Source organism: Benincasa hispida, chromosome 9, assembly GCF_027475165.1.
Source record: "Benincasa hispida cultivar pf3 chromosome 9, pf3_genome.v1.1, whole genome shotgun sequence".
Classification (NCBI taxonomy): domain Eukaryota; kingdom Viridiplantae; phylum Streptophyta; class Magnoliopsida; order Cucurbitales; family Cucurbitaceae; genus Benincasa; species Benincasa hispida.
The window spans coordinates 9,080,241-9,102,545 of record NC_143486.1 but is presented as its reverse complement, the minus strand read 5'-3'; positions in this window follow the sequence as shown (position 1 = coordinate 9,102,545).

The following is a 22,305-nucleotide window of genomic DNA, read 5'->3' as shown; positions in this document are numbered from 1 at the left end:
ACAAACATCTAGATCTTGGAATTACCTTCAGCTCTTTTGCGACTGATTGCCCTTCTACCTTGGGGTCACTACTGGCTTTCAGCGCATCGCCTACACTTCAATATTGTTTGCAACCTGGTCGCACAAGCTGCAATACTCCCAAGATAAAAAGTTTGCTCGTAGAGACACAAAACTTAACAAACAATTAGCTGCCAAGTCCCCAGCAACGACGCCAAAAACTTGATGACGGGAAATTAGAGATCAAATTATTCAACAACTAAAATCTTGTGGACGCAATATGCGATGCATGTTCTTAAGATATGTGTTGATAGTCATGCGTCGATGGTCATGCATTGGAATGATGATGCGTTAATGAATATATGTGATGACCATGCGTCCTGTCATAAGTTTTCTTGCGTTCACACCAAGTATAACGCGAACGCAAGTATCTCGGGTGATCCGAGATCGAACTCAGGGACTTGTAGCAATATAAATGCTGTAATATGCATGCGACGGTTTAAATAAAATAATGGAAGGGAGGTTGCTAAGTTAACCCTACTCCTACTCCTATCTAACAGACAACTCAATAAGAATATGCATGAGAGGTAGAGACACGAAAACTCTTGACATGAAACAAATGAATGGGAAAGATAGATAAAATGTGGAGATGTTTTCATTGCAACCCTTAAGAGTGACCGCAAGGGCAACCTTAGTCAACGCAAGCCATGCGATCATGCAACACACATACAATAGTAAACCACCTCTCGATGCGAATGCTACGGCTTCTAATGCTAGAATGTATGCGATATATGCGATAAGTCTATAGAACCTACACATAAGCCTCTATTCTTATTTATGCGATGACAAAATGACACACACACAAATAAGGCGACCACATAATATCATTCCCATCTCTAGGATGCATGCGATGCAGGTTGACAAACAGAACTTATCTCTAAGTCCCTATCTCTTGCTTATGTCGATCTAATCTCGCTCTCTCGAGTCTAGATTCTAACCTAGCTCTCTCGAGTCATTAGGTTCTTTCTTTAGACTCTCTCTCGAATAGCTTTAAAGGGGTGTTGGGCACAACATAAAACAAGACAATCACATGAACTTGGTTGACGCAAGATTATTCCTATCTCTAGTGAACAATGCATACATTGCTTAATGCGACCAACCACTTACCCTCTCGGATAGTTGGTTTTTGCTGACTTTACTCATAGACAAGCAATGTGTTAGCCCATAGACAGGCGTTGCCGCAACTTCACACTAAGCAAATAAGGTTACTCACACACTCACGTTGCTACATACTTCATATCCCTAATCCACATGACTAAGTATGCGATACTCAAGCAATCTCACTAAGTGTTGCAATGAAAGTAAAGGTGCTAAGCAAGGAAGATGGAGATGGAGTCGAAGGAAACAGAGACATGCATTGAAAACAAATTGTATTAATTCCTTAATAAAAAAATATCATACAATACAATATAAGAAAAGAAAGGAAAATGAAATGACCGGCTGGAAGCAAAGACTTGCTTCTAGCGGATGTGCGTCAAGGCTGCTGGTGTTGCCATGGATGGGCAGTGGAGCTGAATCTCTCGAGATCTAGCTCCGGTCGTCACTCAGAATGGATGAAGGAGGTGAAGAACTCTCAAGCGTATTCTCACGCATTTTGTCTGGATCACAAGGATCTGCCCTAGGCGAACCTCAGGCGAAAACCTTGGATAACTTGAATTTCTGCTCATCGGCTTCTATTTATAGAGCTTGGATCGTTGACAACATTAATGGGCTGCTCTGAGTCTGACATTCGACGCGTTAGTCCTTTTTTGAACCTCTGCCGCTAACGGCGTGGTAGGTGAAATGTCAATATCATCTTTTGATTTTCTCAAGGTAGATGCATTGTGTGTTCATTCCACCAACCTTGTGTTGATCCCATTAGTATGTGTTATCGCGTAGCCGCAATCATTCAATGACCACATTCGCTTAATACCACAACTTCACACGATGACTGCAATCGCTTGATGAGCGCAACTCCCATGCAATGGATACATACGACTGATTACTTCAACATCCATAAGACTTACATGCTCACTTAGGTTGTATTCATGTTTTAAAATGTTTACTTGGATCATATAGACTTAAGATCACAGTTCTAATATGAATGAGAAATTGGTGAAGAATGGACTTCTAAGTGAGTTAGAAGAAAATTCTTTACCGGTGTGCGAATCTTGCCTTGAGGGTAAGATTACTAAACGACCTTTTACTAGAAAAAGTTATTGAGCCAAAGAGCCTCTTGAGTTAGTACATTCTGACCTTTGTGGTCCTATGAATGTGCAAGCCTGAGGTTGCTATGAGTATTTTATTAGTTTTACTGATGATTATTCTAGGTATGGTTATGTTTATCTTATGCAATAGAAGTCTGAATCCTTTGAAAAGTTCAATGAGTTCAAGGCTGAAGTTGAAAATGTATTGGGTAGAAGGATTAAAACACTTTGATCTGGACTCGGCATTCCAGGATTATTTGATAGAACATGGAATCGTTTCCCAACTCTCAGCACCGGGCACATCTCAGTAGAATGATGTAGCGGAGAGGAGAAATAGAACCTTGTTGGACATGGTTTGTTTGATGATGAGTTACGCTTCCTTACCGGACTCATTTTGGATTGCAGTGGAGACTGCGGTATATATACTCAACTTTGTTCCCTCCAAGAGTGTTGCGAGAACACCTTTGGAGTTGTGGAACTAGCGTAAAGCTAATTTACGTCACTTCCGCATTTGGGGTTGCCCTGTATATGTGCTTGAGGCTAATCCCAAGAAGTTGGAACCATGGTCGAGGATATGCCTCTTTGTAGGCTACCCCAAAGATACACGAGGGGGTTATTTTTATGATCTTTCGAAAAATAGGGTGTTTGTTTCAACGAATGCTACTTTCTTGAAGGAGGATCATATAAGGGAGCACAGTCCACGAAGTAAAGTCATGTTGTGTGAGCTTTCCAATGAAACTACTGAAACTTCAACAAGAGTTGTTGAAAAGCCTACTATATCAGCAAGAGTTGTTGATAGGAGTTCATCTAGTAGGTCGGTTCCATCTCAAGAGTTGAGGGAACCTCGACATAGTGGGAAGGTTGCGAACTCACCCATTCGCTATCTGAGTTTCATGAAAATCCTTGCTGTGGTAGTAGATGGTGATGTTGAGGATCCGTTGTCTTATCAGAAGGCAATGAAGGATGTTGACCAAGATGAATAGGTCAAGGCCATGAATCTCGAGATGAATTCGTTGTACTTCAACTCAGTATGGGATCTTGTAGATCAGCCTGATGGGGTAAGACCTATAGGTTGTAAATGGATCTACAAGTGCAAACGGGGTGCTGATGGGAAGGTACAGCCTTCGAGGCTCGACTTGTGGCAAAAGGTTATACCCAGGTAGAGGGAGTCGACTATGGTGAGACTTTCTCGCCTGTTGCCATGTTAAAATCGATCCACATCCTCCTGTCCATTGTAGCTTATTATAATTATGAGATCTGGAAAATGGACGTCAAGACAGCCTTCCTGAATGGCAATCTTAAGAAGACCATTTACATGGTGCAACCTGAGGGATTCATAGCCCAAGGTCAAGAGCAAAAGGTTTGAAAGCTAAATCAGTCCATTTATGGGCTGAAACATGCATCTCGATCTTGGAACATACAGTTTGATATTGCGATCAAGTCATATGGCTTTAACTAGAACGTTGATGAACCTTGTGTCTACAAGAAGATCATCAACATTTTAGTAATCTTCTTAGTGTTGTATGTAGAAAATATACTACTCATTGGGAATGATGTAGGTCTACTGACTGCATTTAAGAACTTGCTAACGAACCAATTCCAAATGAAAGATTTGGGAGAGGCTCAGTTCTTTCTAGGTATACAGGTCTTTCGGGATCATAGGAACAAAGTGCTAGCACTGTCTTAGGTATCATACATTGACAAGATGTTGCTCAAGTACTCGATGCAGGACTCCAAGAGGGGCCTACTGTCGTTCAAGCATGGAGTCACTTTGTTTAATGACATGTGTGCTAAGACGCCTCAAGAGGTTGAGGAGATGAGATAGGTCCTAGATTCGTTTGCTGTTGGCAGTTTGATGTACGCTATGCTCTGTACTCGTCCAGACATCTGTTATGTTGTGGGCATATTCAATAGGTATCAGTCTAACCCAGGCTAGTGTCACTAAACCGCAATGAAGAACATTCTCAAGTATCTTTGGAGAATGAGGAACTACATGATCGTGTATGGATCTAGGGATTTGATCCTTACTGGATATACGAATTCTGAGTTTCAGACTGATAAGGACTCTCACAAGTCCACATCAGGGTCAATCTTTACTCTTAACGGAAGAGTTGTAGTGTCGCGAAGCACTAAGTAGGGGTGCATCCCGACTCCACTATGGAGGCTAAGTATGTAGCGGCTTACGAAGCTGTTAAGGAGGCCATCTGGCTCAGGAATTATTTGACAGAACTGGAAGTTATTCCAGATATGTCTAGACCCATTACCCTCTATTGTGATAATAGTGGGGCAGTGGCGAACTCCAAGGAGCCTAAGAGTCACAGGCATGGCAAACACATCGAGCAGAAGTATCATCTGATCCGCGAGTTAGTGCATCGAGGGGATATGATCGTAATGAAGATCGATCAGAGCACAATGTTGCTGACCCATTTATGAAGGCTCTCACAGCTATAGTGTTTGAGGGTCACCTTCAGAGCATGGGTCTACAGGATCGCCCGCGGCTGGACTAGGGGAAGTGGGAGATTTTCTTGTACTTGGCTTTTATGTCATAGTTTATTATTTTGTATTAATTTTATGTACCCCTGATAACTTGTAGAAATACAAGTTATTTATGCCACCTTATCTAGATATTGTGGCCAAAAGTTAGTAATTATGTGCCAATTGTATGAAAATTAACCTAGTATGAAAATAATTATAAATTTTTGCAATTACACCCACTAACACCAAAAAGATAGAGAACAAGCCAAACTTTACTCTGTTTTACAGGAGACCAAGTCACCGCTTGCGCTCAAGGCTCATGAGAAACTAATCAATGCATATTTGTCACATTGCGCCCGTCGATCAACCATGAAGAGACGATTATCGAAGTAACGGCGCAATGCGACAGTCGGTCCAGAGCTACGCTTCGACCACATGTGGTAATAAAAACAAACACCGCATGCGAACCCATGATCGAAAGATGCAACTGAGCAACACGAGAGTGGAGGATTGAGACATGTGTACAACTAACGGTTGTGCAGAATTGATGGTCTGATTGCATAACAGAAGGAATAATATCCCTCCATCTGCGGAATTACAATAACCATCTTGTGGGGACCACAAGGCCAGAGTCAAAGGATCTGCTCCTATAAATACCCTTGTGATTTTAGAGAAAAGTATGCTATTTGATACTGAGCTAAGTGCTGTAAGATTTTAGAAGAGAAAAGGCTGAGCTGAGTGTTGAAGAGAAGAAATCCAGGAAGAGAACGAGATAAGGCAGAGAGGTGAATCTCAGATCCGACCTGTCATATACCCAATCGAAGCTCTGTGTAGAGACCCTTGCTACCGGTGGAGCAAGCCTGAAAGGGAAGCTCTTCCTGCCATTGAAATCATCCGATCTAGCAAGCTAATCTCCATCGAATTTGTGCCAAGACATTGGCACCGGATTGTATCTATTCTATCTCTCTTTCATTGTATTCCATATTTTCTTTATCTCTTCATTCATACATCATGTATCAAACACTTAGTAGAAATATTAAATGTTTTGATAGATTTTGTTTACCATTTTCTGTCTATTTTCGTTCACCCATTAGTCACTTTCTTCATGATGTCTTCTTAATCCCTTGATTTGCAATATGAATCACCAAGAATTGAATATGTATTAAAGTTATAAAATACATTTAGCTAAAGCATTCTAGATGGCATCTTCACCTGTGAGAGCAGAAGTGAAGATGTCATTCTGATCTATCGAGAGAATGTCAAAAGAGTGTGTTAACTAAAGCAAGTAGTACTTCCAAACATGGAAGTAACCTTGCGTTCATTACGTTAGACTCTGTTTCACAACAGACATGTGGGAAACGCGGCCGATCATTGAGAGGTGTACGCTAAGAAAAGAGCGGAACAGTATTTGTATCTTCAATTCAATTAAGAACTTGCATTGTTTATAATACTTATCTTTCTCTTTCTAATCTTTTCACAAGACTTGTCGTCGCATCCCACGTCTTCGCACAACTTTCACAACCAGCCTTAATCCTAGTATCTTGCACATAAAGCCTGTATCTTGTAACATCTAGCTTAGGTTTATTGTATTTTTAGGTCTTATCGCATCTTTACCGCTTTCCTTTATTTTACTGCAATTTACATATTGTACACACCTTTTATAAAGAATTAAAAAACCTGGTCACATATACCATGAACATACCGCAATAACCAGCACCACTTCCCCGTGTTCGACCTCGGATCACACCGAGAAACTTGCGGTGGAATTACACTTGGTTCCATCATAAGGAAACTTGTGACAATGCAGGGAATACTACCTGAGCATTCTCTAATTAATGCATAAATTGTAGTAGTATTGCATCATTGTGAGAATTTAATATCATACACATATCCCATTGCGTTACAAGTTTATGGCACCGTTGCTGGGGAGCTGTTCAACGGTTTATTGTTTGAGTGGTTTTTGGTATTTTGCAGGATAGATCTCATTGTACTGGCTGTTTAACGTGGAAAGCGGCCTGATGGTTTATGAGTTCTGGTGCTGAACCAGAATTCGTAGCTGACCCTGAGATCAAGCGAACCCTCCACGCGAGGATACACCAGAATAGGAATCGGCGAAAAAAGGCGGCCAACATGGCAAATAATAACGATAACGCGGTGCCAGATGTGAATCAAGGGGTTGTTCGACCGGCCCAGGATCCCGTATTCTTAGCAGCCGATCGCAATATCCCAATGCGAAACTATGCGGCACCCAACCTGTACGATTTTGCACCTGGAATCTCAAGTCCAACTATTGAGGAAAATGCCTGCTTTGAGATCAAATCGGTCATGTTACAAATCATTCAGAAAGCAGGGCAATTTGGGGGTCTGCAAGGTGAAGACCCGCATGCCCACCTGACCAGCTTTGTTGAAATGTGCGGCAATTTCTCCCTACCTAGTGTGACTCTAGAGAATATTAGTTTATATCTGTTCCCTTACACCTTGAGGGATGAGGCTAAGAAGTGGGCTTATTCACTAGAGCCCAATGAAATCACGTCATGGGGGTAATTGGTTGAGCAGTTTACGAAGAAGTTCTTCCCACCGGCTGTCAACGCAAGAAGACGGAAGGATGTGCTAAACTTTGAACAAAAAGAGAATGAGACCCTGAGCACCGCCTGGGTGCAATTTAGAAGATTGGTGAAAAACTGCCCGTATATCGAATTCCCGATTGTGTCTTGATGGAAACATTCTATAATGGTTTGAACAGAGCAACGCAGGCTGTTGTTGATGCCTCCGTAGCAGGAGGTTTTATGGACAAGACATACACGGAGGCCAAAGTCATCCTTGATCGCATCTCGAGGAATATGGATGACTGGATAGATGACGGATATAGAGGCTGAGGTGCCGATCGAAGAAAAGCTGAAACAGTCATTGTCCCGGTGGAGACAATGACTACATTGGCCACCCAGATGGCCATGGTAACCTCGATCCTCCAATCAATGGCCATTAATCAAGGATCCATTGCTCCACAATCAGCGCAACCCATTGCACCGGCTCAAGTGGCCGCAATTGGCTGCGTTAGCTGTGGAGGGGCTCACGGAGCTGAAGGATGCCCATTGAATTTGCAGCAAGTGTGTGCTATCCAGGACAACCCATTCAGCAACACCTAGAATCCAGGGTGGAGGAGCCATCCTAACTTTGGTTGGGGTGGCAATCCCAACCGTCAAGGGGGCAGCAGAGGGAATTCTCCATTTCACCATAATCAGGGGCAATCAAGACCGCAGAACCAGCAATCTTCATCATCATCTAACGCCTCGAGAGGATCGTTGGAGGCACTGCTAAAACAATACATGGACAAGAATGATACAGCAATGCAAGCCCAAGCATCCTCTATACGAAATCTAGAGATCCAACTGGGCCAGCTGGCCTCTGAGCTGAGAAGTCGGACACCTAGAACACTGCCCAGCAATTCTAAAGCCCCGGGATCAACAGGGAAAGAGCAATGTCCGTGAAGACGTTGAGCAGGCAAGCCTGACCACCTGCGGGGATGTGGATTGCGAGCATCAAAGACAACGCAAATTTTCAGTTCATATCTCAATACTACATTTATTTTGCTTTACTAAATTCCTTCTTTGATTTCTGAGCCAAGTTTTAATGATGCATTAAATGAAACTTTTGACTCTTCGAATTTCATTCTTCAATTACTTATGTGCATTTAATTCATTCCTGCCTTTAATTCTTTGAGTTTTCTGTAGTTAGCGTATGAACTTTAATTTGTGAATGATTGAGTCATAAAAAAAAATAAACAATAATATTAATAAAATAAAATATATGTGTAAACATAAGTTCCAAAAATAAAACATTGAACAACAAGAAAGCAAGATGACAGTGGACACATCCCAAACCTACTAGGAATGCATTGCGATCACTTAACTCAACTGTATTGAGTTGAGGGGTGTGTTGCGCTCGTATATGTCCTTTGCCCGTCCTTAGCCAAATGCACTATGTCGAGGTATCCTCTAGAAATGCGTTGGTTAAGGGATGTGTTGCGGGGATATATACGCTGTGCCCATCCTTTGCAAAGATGCAGTTGCGTTATTGAACACAATGCATTATACCTTATCATGCGTCCATTCAAATAAAATATTAAAGAAAATTTTGTCTGGTAATTCGGGAAGAAGGCCAATCGATTCGTATCCCCAAGCAATTATGGCCTAGTAGAAGAAAGGACGCTTTTTCTGAAAATTCCATAAATGCGGGAGGTGGAACGATGCGCCTGTTGAGATGCTCGAGGTCAGTCACCGCACAAATCGCATTGGGCCCCACCACGGCCCAACCTATAAATACCCCCTCCTCCGTCTTTGGAAATTCTTTACCAGCAAATCAGAACCCCAAACATTTTGCTTTTAGAACCCTTTCTTCTCCCAAAAGCTCAGAGTCAACACCAAACTAACCTGCTTCACCTTCCATCCATGTCCAAGTAGCCATGCGAGAGGCAGCATTCTTGGTTGCCAGTCGCAGGATTGCCGCACAAGCCCGTTCTATCCCTAGTCCCACTGGAAGAACTCGGAGAAATCCCTTGGCCGCTAGGCCTCCTGCGTTCAAAAGAGAAGGAAGTACTGAAAGCTTACCAACACCAACATCGTCCGTCTCCACTGAAAGTGAACGGAAGAGGCGAGACGACACGGAGGTATTTGGCAATATCCTAAGTACCTTAGAGCAAGGAGGAGGACTGCTCGAGGTAGGGGTTGTCAACCAGCCACTGCCTACGGAGGAGGAGACAGTGGTTGTGGCGGAAGAAGCAATAAAAGATGAAGTAGTGGTGATGGAAGATGTGGTGGCTGAAGAAAAAGATAAAGGGAATGATGTCCTGGTTCCAAAGACTCTAGAGGCCACCATCATCGCAGAAATTTTTGATGAGCCTCCACAAATGGAAGAAGAGAAGATTGCGATCATTGAAAGAGAAGAAAATGAGATCGCAGTTGAAAAGGTCGGAGAAGCGGAGATAGAGTTAATAACCCCTGACCTTGCGATGGAGGAGATTGTAGGGGGTGTGCTGCCAAAAGAGGCCAAGAAGAAAGAGTTGAAGGCAGCTGAGGCAGAGAAGGAAGCCGGAGTTAGATTGAAGAAGGTAGCAGAGGCTGAAAAGGAAGATAAGAAGAAGAAGATGAGTAAGGGAAAGAAGGCAGGAAAGGAGGAGTCATCACATCATCACAAATCAAGAAAGAGAAAAAAGAAAAAGGATGATGACGAAGATGAAGAGGCAAAGAAGAAGATGAGAAAGAAGAAAGAAGAGAGAAGATTGCGCCGAAAAGAGAAGAGGCGCCTGAGAGAAGAAGAAAAACAAAGCAGAGGGCTGCAAGCCCTAGAAGGATGGAGAGTCGACCTCCGTAAGGGAGGATAGGGGGAAACGGCGCAATTGATGGAGCCGCCGCAACCTAAAGCAACGCAATTGGTTGCAGCGGACGAAGGTGAAGAAACAGATGGAACCCCCTAATGCGGCGTCGCAGGAAGAATACGCCGCAAAGGTCTAATATCGACCCTCAACAATTAATGTTAGCATTAGAAGAGAAGGAAAGAAGAAGAAAAGAAGAAGAAGATAAGCAAGAAAAGATGGAGCGGGGCAAGCTCATCATCGCAAAAGGGAACAGAAGAAAAAGATTAGAATTTGAAGAAATGCGAAGAAATAACGAGCTTGCCTGACTTGAAGGGATCCGAAAACGCAAAGAGGATCAGCGCCTATTACTGGCCTCTGAGCAGTTTGAAGAAGAGTTCCAGAGAGAAGAGAGAGAGGCAGAAGAAGAAGAAAGGAGGAAGAAGAAAGAAGAGGAAAGACTGCTTTTGGAAGAGAAGAGAAGGAAGCGCGAAGCTAACAAGAAACGCTTGTATAAAAGTAAGGGCAAAGAACTCGCTGAACGAGAGAAAAAGGAACAGCGCAAGGAGCGGGAAAAGAGACTAAGGCAAGTAGCCCGCCTTGCGCAAGCAAGAGGCAAAGACGTGGCAGAGAGCAGTGAGCCTGCATCGGCCAAGAAGCGATCAGCTAAAAGAAAGGAGAATGATGACATGCTGATCGAGATGGGCTTCTACCCTGCACCGACCCCACTACCTGATCTTATCACGAGTATCATTGTGGAGCATGGGTGGGACACTTTCTATCAGTGCCCATCCATCATTGTGCCTCAGGTAGTGCATGACTTCTATCGCGGGCATCTGCACGAAAATAGGGATGCAGTGACATTTAAGGGCGAGACAGTATATTTCAGTACAAAGAACATCAATGGACTTTATCAGATGAGGGACAACCCTGATGCACCAGGGAACAAGATCATTGATGATCCTACAGAAGAACTAATGAGAAACGCGCTGAAGGTACTAGCGCAACCAGGCACAAGATGGACAGTCTCCCCTAAAGGCATCCGCACTCTGGAGTCTAAGTCTTTGCTATCGAAAGGAAGGCTCTGGGTGTATTTGGTCAAGAAGCAGTTGATCCCAACAACGCATGACAGAACTGTATCAAAGGATCAGGTGATGGCAGCATATTGTATTGCGCGCGGCATTCCTATTGACATGGGAAGGTTGATCGCAGGGCAGATCAAAACACTAGTGGGGCATATACGGGGATAGTACTTCTTCCCGTGGATCGTCTCAAGTTTATCTTGATGAGGAGGAGCCCATGCCAAAAGTCCACGGCCTCATCAACATCAAAATTCTGAGGATGCTTCTCAAGGATTCCCCACATTGCCCGGAACTGCCAGCAAAGAGACCTGCGATTGATTTGAATAAGCCGTAGAAATCCAAACCAAAAAGAAGAAAAAGAGAAGATAAGGGAAAAGAGAGGGTACATGAGTCACCAGCGCATGATTCAGAGCCCATAAACCCTCTTCCCTTAGTCATCAGATCTTCAAGCCCTCCAAGCCCACCAGCGCAAACTTTCTCCCCTCTTCATAAACCTATTACCAACCTTCCTCTTATTCCCAACTCTCCTATTCAACCAGCAACCCCACATTCACCACCAACTTCATCACCACATCCCACTACACCATTGCCGCAAGTTGATGACCCACACGCTTTGGGTGAAGGCACATCTGCCCAACCCCAAAATGGTGCTAGCGAGACATCGCAAGCACAACCATCCTCCACCTCCTTGGCTGCTGAGCTAGCTGAAATGAGAACCCTCTTCGCCCAATAGCAAGAACTTGTCTCTCAGCAGCATCACTACTTCAACCATCGATTTGAGGTAGCAATGGAGCGCATTGATGAGATTCAACACAGTGCTACAACTTCAACGGAAGCACTCATCAATATCTAGCACAATATGCATAGGATCTTCCAACACCAGCGATAGATAGCGGAGCGCAATCAAGAATACTTCAACTTTCTCACCGCCTATCTGCATGGTTCGATGGTGCCTCCACATCTAAGACAGCCCTTTATTTTTTACGATGGCTCTGTTGCACCGCCTCAATACCCTCCACCAAATCCCCCTGCTCCTCAACCTTAGTTTTTATTCTTTCTTCAATTTTAAGTTTTAATGCAACCATTCTTTAATTGTACTCAATTCTTTTATTATTTTGTAACTTTACCAAATTCTTTGACTCTTGTACAGGCATGAGAAAATTTTGTTTGTAATGCAACCATTTGTAATCTATTCACATACTTTGTTAATAGTCAATACAATCAAAGTACATAATTCACTATACTCTTTGCCTGCGCCTCTGTCTTTATCTTCCTTTGTTAATCGTTGCTATATTTGTACTCTTGTATTTTTACAATCTTCATTGCGTTGCTATGACGTATTATATGTTACACTTAGAAACATTTCCCATACATAGTAAATTTTGACTAACACTTAGTTAACTCGTAGTTTAGCAGTACTTTACCTTTTATCTTTCAAAGTCCTGCTCAAACCTTCTTTTTGAAATTTTCTTCTAAATGTTTATCTAATCTATCCAAACAACGCAATGAGGACCTTGCTCATCTTTAAATTTAGGGGTGGGGAAGGTCTGAGCAAATGAACTCAGAAGTATGCAGTATTTCAGAAAATGCATCCCTTTTCGTTTTCAAATAAAAAAAAATTATGCAAAACTCCAATGTCGGCGCAAGGGAAAATTTCAAAACTGTCCCCAACCTGATAAAAGTTTAGTTACGAAAGGAGCCTGCTCGTAGTTGGATAATCGTATGACACCCGTAGGAGCAAACCAAAATGAAGGTGGGTTTCCAAGAGCAACGTTGAATAAACAAAAAAAATGCAAGGGACAACTCCTCTGATTATCACGAGTTAAAGTTAGAACTGGCACACTACCGTAGTTGGATGTTCGCATGACACTCGTGGGGACAAGCCAAAACGAAGAGTGTAACCATGACCAATTGTCTCTAAGTGAATAAATGACGCAAAGTGTTGCTCATCACATATAGATACATCAAGTTGTTTGGATAACGAAAAGATAAACTTTCTATTTTGAAAACTCGAAAAGTGTCTTTGAGCAAAAATTTGTTACATAGAAGAATAAAGTAAGACTTGCTAAGAATTAGCAAGGATAGAAGGGAAGTGCGATGTCAGGTAATGTGCCTAAGTGTAACATTTGGAGCAACCAATCATCGCAGAAATATAGGATAGGAATGGAGCATGATTGCCTTAAGTAGAAGATATGCTTGAGGGCAAGCATATATCACACCCCCAAATTTAGATATATGCTTGTTGGGGTTGATGCCCTAAAGTCTCGTGTCCTGTAGTTTATAAACAGTTTATATGAACACTTGTGTTGTATAATATATGATATTTTACTTCACATTTTGTTTTTGCTCAGTTGTATGTTTTATTTGCTTTACCATAAACCAATAAACCTAAAATCCCTGGTTATCTGTGTGTAACTTAAACATGTATGTGGTGATATACAAGTGGATCATGTCTTGAGTGATAACCAAAATGGTCTGTAGTATATGGATATGGGAGGGAAACCTTATCCTGGTAACTCTACGGATGCGACCCGCTTTGTGGAATGGTCACAAGTGTTGTGACTGATGGTCTGATCCCTATCATTCGTGCAGGGGACATGTGAGTGGGAGCGTCCTATATAAAGAGTTTATATAAGACCTGACCACGAAGTGTTAACGACTCGTTATATAACACCATTCATGACAGAGACTTCACTTCACTAGGATGACCATAGGTAATATGACCTCAATCCTGAGTGAGTTAGGAACTCCTGCCATTGAGGGCAGTCCTTTAATTTGTATGGGTGCGAGTGGCTAGGTTGCCGATTCAAACCTACCATTTTGAGGATTTTTCTGATTTGGGAGCTGGGAACTCAGCTACATAAAATAATTCACTCCTTCCCCGAGGCAGGGGCAAGTAGATAGATAGCTCCCTTAAGGGCTAATTCCAGGGCTTGAACGATGTAGCGCTCCACACCTTCTCAGTGGTACTTAAGGAGTGAGATGTAACTACAGGGGAAAAATGGTAAATTGGCCCAGCTATACGTACGAGCATCTGTAAAAGGTCATCATACTCATAATTGGTTATATCCGAACACAGAAATATATTTGTGGTAAGAAGAGTTCAGCTGTTGTTCTTTAGTGGAATGCCTGGCAGTTAACGGATGGTGGATCTCGTGGCTAAAGAGTTTAGTCAGCTATTCACGTACCGTTGGAGCTTCGAGCCACAGGTCCATAAGAGGGAGTTCTATTATATATGATTTAATTGAACTGGTTAATTATATATGATATAATTGGCTATGAGATACATTATTTTAGAGAAAATTAGATATAAATATGATTTATATCAAGTGGAGGAGAAATTACTATAGTAGATATACGATATCAAACTATAGGATAAGAATATAATATGATTATATTCATTTATTAATTAAATTGGTTAATTATGTGAAAATTTACCGAAATCTTCTCTTTGATCGTGCGTTAATGGGAAATTCCTTATTCGATTATTATAACTGAAAAAAAAAATGAAATTTTGTTTCATTTTGCAATGAGTTAGTAAAAATCGCTCATGGTGTGAAAATGTTTTGATCGCTTAGTTGAGAGTCTATATGATAGCGCCCTATAGTCTAAACGATCGCACAACCTGCATCTAAATGATCGCTTAGATTTTCTTAACGATTGCTTAGCGTGCCGAGTTTTCTAAACGATCGCTTACCTATTACTAGACGATCGCTTAGCAAAACCTACAAGATCATGTAGCTTTCTCTAAACGATAAGCATCCGCTATACAATAGCCTTCTCTCCCACTTGCTTATCGTTCTACACGATCAGCCCATTCCTCCTTCCTCTACAAATTCAACAAAGAGCACTCCTTGGATTCTAACTCTGAGATTACCAAGGGTTCTAAGCGGTGGTGTCATGCCCACTCCTGCTTGCTCGTGCTTGTTCGTGATGTTGCCGTTCGTGTAGACAATCGTGTTGCTGTATGCGATTGTTTGCTGGGCGATAAAGAACGTAGAGGTTGCTTCCGTAATGTTGAGTTCAAAGTGAAGAGAGTCTTCAACTGGTATGTGAACTCAATCCCTTGTATTTTATTTATCAAAGCATGTCGTTAATTAGTGTAAATTGCATAACTGGTTGATAGAATATGTGTGTCGTAATTTCAGTCACAATGAAATAGGAAAGATCTGAACACATCATGGATGCTCTTCGTTAAGAGTTCCATCAGATCGCCTACCTTTTCCTACACAATCGTGTACTTCATCTAAAGGATCAAGAACTTTTTCTATATGATAGACTTAGCTTTCTCCCACTTGCTTGATCGTTGTGTATGATCTCTTTTCCTCCTCCCCTCTACCAAATCCGAATAGAGCCCAATCTTTCAATTCTCACACCAAGAATACTAAGGGTTCCAAGTGGTAGTGTCATCCCAATCTTCCTACTGTTCGTGTAGAGGTCGTTCATAGTAGACGACCGAAGTTTTGGTGAACGATAGCTTGTCTTCCCACTTGCTTGTCGTTTGTGGAGATAGCGAAATTTTCCGAGAAGAAAGAGTCTTCAACTTGTAAGTTTCCTTATTCTCTTGGTTGTTTATTTCTAAGCATGCCTGTCATTTTACAATACGATGCATATCTGTTTGTTAGAATGTAAATGTTGTAATTCTGTCACGATGTCTTTGAAAAGATTCGCTTCTGCTCAGAGGTACTCTTGTATAAGAGTTACTTCAGTGACTACATCCATAAAGTACATATCCAGACTTTCATACATAGTCAGGCTAATTAAATATCTTAGTGTAATCGCATCCACCACTAGAGAATATGTCTCCTCATAATCAATACCAGGTCTTTGTGAAAAACCTTGCTCTTGCATTGTATCTTGTGACCTCATTATTTTCATTTCTTTTTCTCACAAATACCCATTTTTACCCCCACAGGTTTGACATCTTTTGGTATTCAGACTACTGGTCTGAAAATATGTCGTTTTGAAAGTGAGTTTAATTCTGTCTCAATTGCTTCTTTCCACTAAAGCCAATCTTTTCTATATCAACACTCTTCAACAGATTTTGGTTCAGGATCCTCATTTTTAGATATAATGTCAAGAGCAAAATTATACGCAAAAATATTGTCAATAATTACATTAGTTCGATTCCATATTTTTCCTATCATGACATAATTTACTGAAATCTCATTATTATCTTTAGGTATTTCACCTTCCTCACTAGTCATGTCAAGTATTTCTTTATGGGTATTTACATCCTCAACCAAGTCTTTTTCACTATTAATTATTTTTCGTTTTCGAGGATTTTTATTTTTGGAACCCACTAGTCTATCATGCATCTGGTGTATTCTAGACTCATTAGTGACAATTTGTTGCGTTGGGATATCAATTTTTTATGGAATATTTGCAGCTGGTATATGTGACTTAGTTACTTTCTTTGTATCTATAAATACATATGGTAATTGATTTTCTATATTTTGAAAATGAATTATTTTCTGAACTTCAAGTTCACATTGATATGTATGGGGATCTAAATGAGACAATAACGATGCATTCTACGTAATTTCTTTTTCCAAATTCTTAATCCTTCCAACATTAACTTCTTAATTCCTCCCCCTAATGTTGGAAAATTTGTCTCATTAAAATGACAATCAGCAAATTGTGCAGTAATATATCACCCGTTAGGGGCTCAAGATATTTAATAATTTATTGGGAATCATATCCAACATATATTCCTAATCTCCTTTGAGGACCCATCTTAGTGCGTTGTGGTGGAGCAATTGGAACATATACTGCACATCCAAAAAATCTCAGATGGGAAATATTTAGCTCATGACCATGAGCTAATTATAATGGCGAGTACTTATGATAAGCTATTGGCCTAATGCGTACAAGTGACGTTGTATGCAAAATAGCATGTCCCCATACAGATAAAGGAAACTTAGCTATCATAAGTAATGGTCTTGCAATTAATTGCAAACGTTTTATAAATGATTTTGCTAAACCATTTTGTGTATGAACATGAGCTACATGATATTCAACACTTATCCCAATTGACATATAATAATTATCAAAAGCTTGGATGTAAATTCTCAGCATTATCAAGACGAATGGTCTTAATTGTATAATTAGGAAATTGTGCTCTTAACTTAATTATTTGAGCAAGTAATCTTGCAAATGCAAGATTTCGACTTGATAATAAGCATTTGTGTGACCATCTGCTAGATGCATCTATTAATACCATAAAGTATGTAAATGGTTCACTTGGTGGGTTAATGAGTCCACATATATCACCATGAATTCATTCTAAAAATGTGGGTGATTCAATTCCCACTTTAGCTAGTGATGGTCTAATTATCAATTTTCCTTGAGAGCAAGCATCACATGATAATTCATTAGATTGAAGAATCTCTTCAATGGGTGTCCATTTGAATTCTCAATAATTCTCCTCATCATTATAGATCCTGGACGACACAGTTGGTCATGCCAAATGATAAATATGTCTGGATTCATGAACTTCAGGTTCATTGTTGCATATTTTCAATTACTCGTATATGATTATAATATAGTCCAGAAGATAAAGCAGACAACTCTTCCAATATACGTTTTTCATTTGATACAGTGGATATGATATATAGATATTCTACATTATTCTTATTATTAGTCTAATATGATAACCATTGCAATGTATATCTTTAAAACTTAGAAGATTTCTCTTTGATTGACTAAAGAACAATGCATTTTCAATTGTAAATTTTGTTCCTCTAGGCAAAATAATATTTGCTTTTCCAAAACCTTCGATCAAGTATGCAGAACCTGATATTGTATTTACTTTTTCTTTCAGCATTGTCAATTTGGAAAAGTATTTTTTTATTTGTAAGTATTGTATGTGTAGTTGCACTGTCTGCTAGACATAGATCTTCTTTACTCATTTTTTAAACACCCAATATATGAAAATGATCCATGTTTCTTCGTTTAAAGAAAATAATTACAATAAGAAAAACAATACTTAATCTTTGTATAGGACACCCCCGTTCGCATGTCCCCAACACGAATGATTAGGATCAGACCATTTGTGATAAGTCACAACACTTGTGACCATTCCACAAAGCGGGCAGCATCCATAGTGTTACTAGGATAAGGTTTTCCTCCTATATCCATATACTACAGAGCATTTTGGTTATCACTCAAGACATGATCCACTTATATGTCACCACATACATGCTTGAGTTACATACAGATAACCAAGGATTTTATGTTTATTGGTTTGTGATAAAGCAAATAAAACATGCAACTGAGCAAAATACAAGATGTGAAGTAAAATATCTTATATTATACAACACAAGCGTTTGTACAAACTGTTTACAAACTACAGGACACGAGACTTTAGGGCATCAACACCAACAATCTCCCACTTTTCCTAAAGCGAATTGGGGTGTACATGAAACTAGTACAAAACAATAAACTAAGGCATAAAAGCCCAGTACAAGAAAATCTCCCACTTGCCCTAGTCCAACCGCGGGTGATCCTGTAGACCCTCAAACACTATAGCCGTGAGAGCCTTCGTAAACAAGTCAGCAACATTTTGTCGTCGATGCCAATGGCAGACACATATGAGACCTGTCTCATCTCCTCAACCTCTCGAGGCGTCTTAGGACACATGTCCTTAGAAAAAGTGACTCCATGCCTGAACGACAGTAGGCCTCTCTTGGAGTCCTACATCGAGTACTTGAGCAACATCTTGTCAATGTACGATACCTAAGACAGTGCTAGCACTTTGTTCTTACGATCCCGAAATATCTGTATACCAAGAACAAACTGAGCCTCTCCCAAATATTTCATTTGGAATTGGGTCGCTAGCCAGTTCTTAACTGTAGTAGGTAAACCTACATCATTCCCAATGAGTAGTATATCTGATAACGGGCAGAAATGCACGTTATCATAGTGCTAAGTTCTTAAAAAATGTTGGATCGCGTTGATGAAATATGTTAAATTGCATCCATTAAGCATAAATTCTATAATATTGCGGTTGCATGCGTTCAGCGCATTAGAACAGTTGATCTTTGTATTTTTGTGCAAAATATGCATTAACGTAATGCAAGATTGCGATCATAGGAAATCATCGGTCGAGCGCAACTTCACCGCAAGGCTTTTCGTTGATCGTGCTAGGATAGAAAGCTGATAACAGTCGAATCCAAATTAAGAGAAGGATCGACGCAACTTGGTCAGCACAACATGGTAGGCGCATCCGGGTGAAAGGATAATTAAGAGCGATAGGATAGAAAGCTGATACCAGTCGAATCCAAATTAAGTTAACAGCCGACAATGGTCATAAAGTACATTCAGCTTTATCGGTGACAATTATGCAGTGCATTAGTCAGGAATTAAAGTTGTCCTATCTGTACAACCAGGAGAGAGAAGCCGTCTTTCACCATGGGTGCTCTATAAATACCAAGTGCATTCTTCAAAAAAGGAGTTCACCATTTTTACAATCTTTTGTTCCACAAGTCGCACGTCTGTGTTCTTAGTTTTCTTTCATTTTATAGTGGACGCGAGGGAAGAAGTTATGCCAGTAGATCGTTTTGGTAAGCTTGGAAGAGTGTCGGAAGCTCCAAGGACAGAGAGAGGGCTGACGCCTGCAGAAGCGTTAACATCTTTAGATCAGAATAGAGATTTCAGTGTAAAAAGCCTCGGTCAGCAAGGAATTGCTACCAGGCTCTCTACCTTTACTTTCCATTGTCATTTTGTACTCAACTCATTTATAAGAATGAAATTTCTTTCTCTATATCTGTTCACTCTCTGCTATTCACGCATGGGTAGCTAAATCAGTTGAATGGTTTGAGAAGCATTTAGCTAGCACAACTAGGGAATCTTCATTCTTTACGATTATCTTGTTTATGTATGCTTCATTCGTCCATTAGAGATACTCGGGAGGGTAGTCTAAGGACAGGATCTAGACTTGGGAAGGTTAGGTTAGAATCTAGACTCGGAAGAGTCAGATTAGAACACATAAACGAGAGATAGGCACTTAGGAATGAGCACTATTTATTATCAACGCATTGCATGCATCCTAGAGATAGGATATGATTATATGCGGTCACCTTACTTTCATGCATTTTGCATCATCGCATAGGACAAGAGTAGAGAGAGCTCTATGGACATTTTGCATTCAACACATGTGTTCTAGATTTAGGAGCATCGCATTTACATTGGAAAATGACTTACTGTGCATGGTTGTAACATGATCGCATAGTCTGACGCATTCCCCAGTAATGCTAGCTAAAGATCTTCTCAACTCGTTCATCGCATACTCATTGCATCTATCAATGCAACTGTCTTTTCTCAAATCCGCCACCTTTCTTTATTTCTTTTTCATCAACGCAAACAACAAACCCAACACTTATTTATTTACTTGGTTACCACAAAGTTTTCATCAAAATTACCAACGCAACTTATTTTCACAAGTCCCTATGTTTGACCCTGGACTTACCAAGAAACTCAAAGGAATTTACACTTGAATTCCATTGGGGAAACTTGAGTGCACAACGTAAATTCATCAACGCATATCATCCATATTTCCACTTCATAAATACGAGCATCAAGTTTTTGGCACCGTTGCCGGGGACTTTGGCATGATAGTTTGCTAACGGTAATTTTTTTTATTTCTTTGTAGAACTCTCAATCTCTGGCGAATTACGACCCGGAGATTGAAAGGACTTTTAGACGAAGATTGAGAGACCACCAACAGCAACCACAATCCGATAAAGAAGAGATGGCGGAGCAGCTTGGAAATGGAGCACCAAATGATAATAATGTAATGGCAAATCCGATTCTGTTGGCAGACGATCGCAATAGACCTATTAGGGTCTATGCATCGCCCAACCTCTATGATTTCTCTCAAGGAATCATGAGGCCTACCCTCGATGGAAGCAGATTCGAAATGAAATCAGTGATGCTGTAGATGATCCAGACTGCAGGTCAATTCGGAGGAAGGCGTGGCGAGGACCCGCATGCTCACCTCCGAAGTTTTATTGAAATCTACAACATTTTTGTATTCCCGAATATCTCTACTGAAGAAGTACGACTAACGTTGTTCCCATTTTCTCTATGTGATCAGGCTAGGAAATGGGCATATTCTCTCGAATCGGGAGAGGTCTCTTCTTGGGAGCAGGTAGTGGAAAAATTTATGACGAAGTATTTTCCACCTACCGAGAACGCAAGACGAAGGAAGCTTATTACAAATTTTGAACAAAATATGGACGAATCGCTCAGCGATGCTTGGGCGAGGTTTAAAAGGTTGGTCCGGGATTGTCCGCATAATGGGTTACCAGACTAGTTTCAAATGGAGATTTTCTATCATGGTTTGAATCCCACTTCGCATACCACTGCCAATACGGCAGCTGCTGGTGGTCTGCTTGACAAAACTTATGATGAGGCGAAGAATATCTGGATCGCATCTTCAAGAACCATGAAAACTGGAGAGAGAGTGACTAGAGATTGAGACTTAAAGACTCTGACACAAACAACAGTGCTATTACTTCATTATAAAACCAAATGACCGCAATGATGAATAACGATCAGCAGCCCAACACCGCAAGGTGGGAAAATCAACGCAATCAGTCAAAACACCGCAAGGTGTGCGACTTGCGGTGATGGGCATGCGATGGAAGATTGCCCATAAAATCCACAATCTATCTACTTTGTGAAAAATAATTCCTTTTCAAACATCTACAACCCCCGAGTGGAGAAACCACCCCAATTTTCTTGAAAGAATCAACAACAAAATTTTCAACCTGTGGCGTAAAAAGAAGGGCCACAAGGATTCTTTCAACGCAACAACGGTCAACCAAGCAATCAAGCAAGTAGCTCACAACAACCACCGCAATCCTCTTCTTTGGAGAGCCTATTGAAGCAATATATAGAGAAAAACGAGACGATACTTCAAAGTCAAGCCATATCCATCCGCAATCTTGAATTACAGATGGGCAAGATTGTGAGTGAGCTAAAAAGTAGGTCGCAAGGGGCGTTGCCAAGTTCAACCGAACTTCCGTGCAACTCGAGGGAATCAAGTAAGAAGCAATGTCAGGTTGTGACATTGCGCAGTGGGAAGACTGTGGAGGGAGAAAAGAAGGAGCATGGTAGAACAACTTCCATTGCAACTAAACCTGAGATTGCG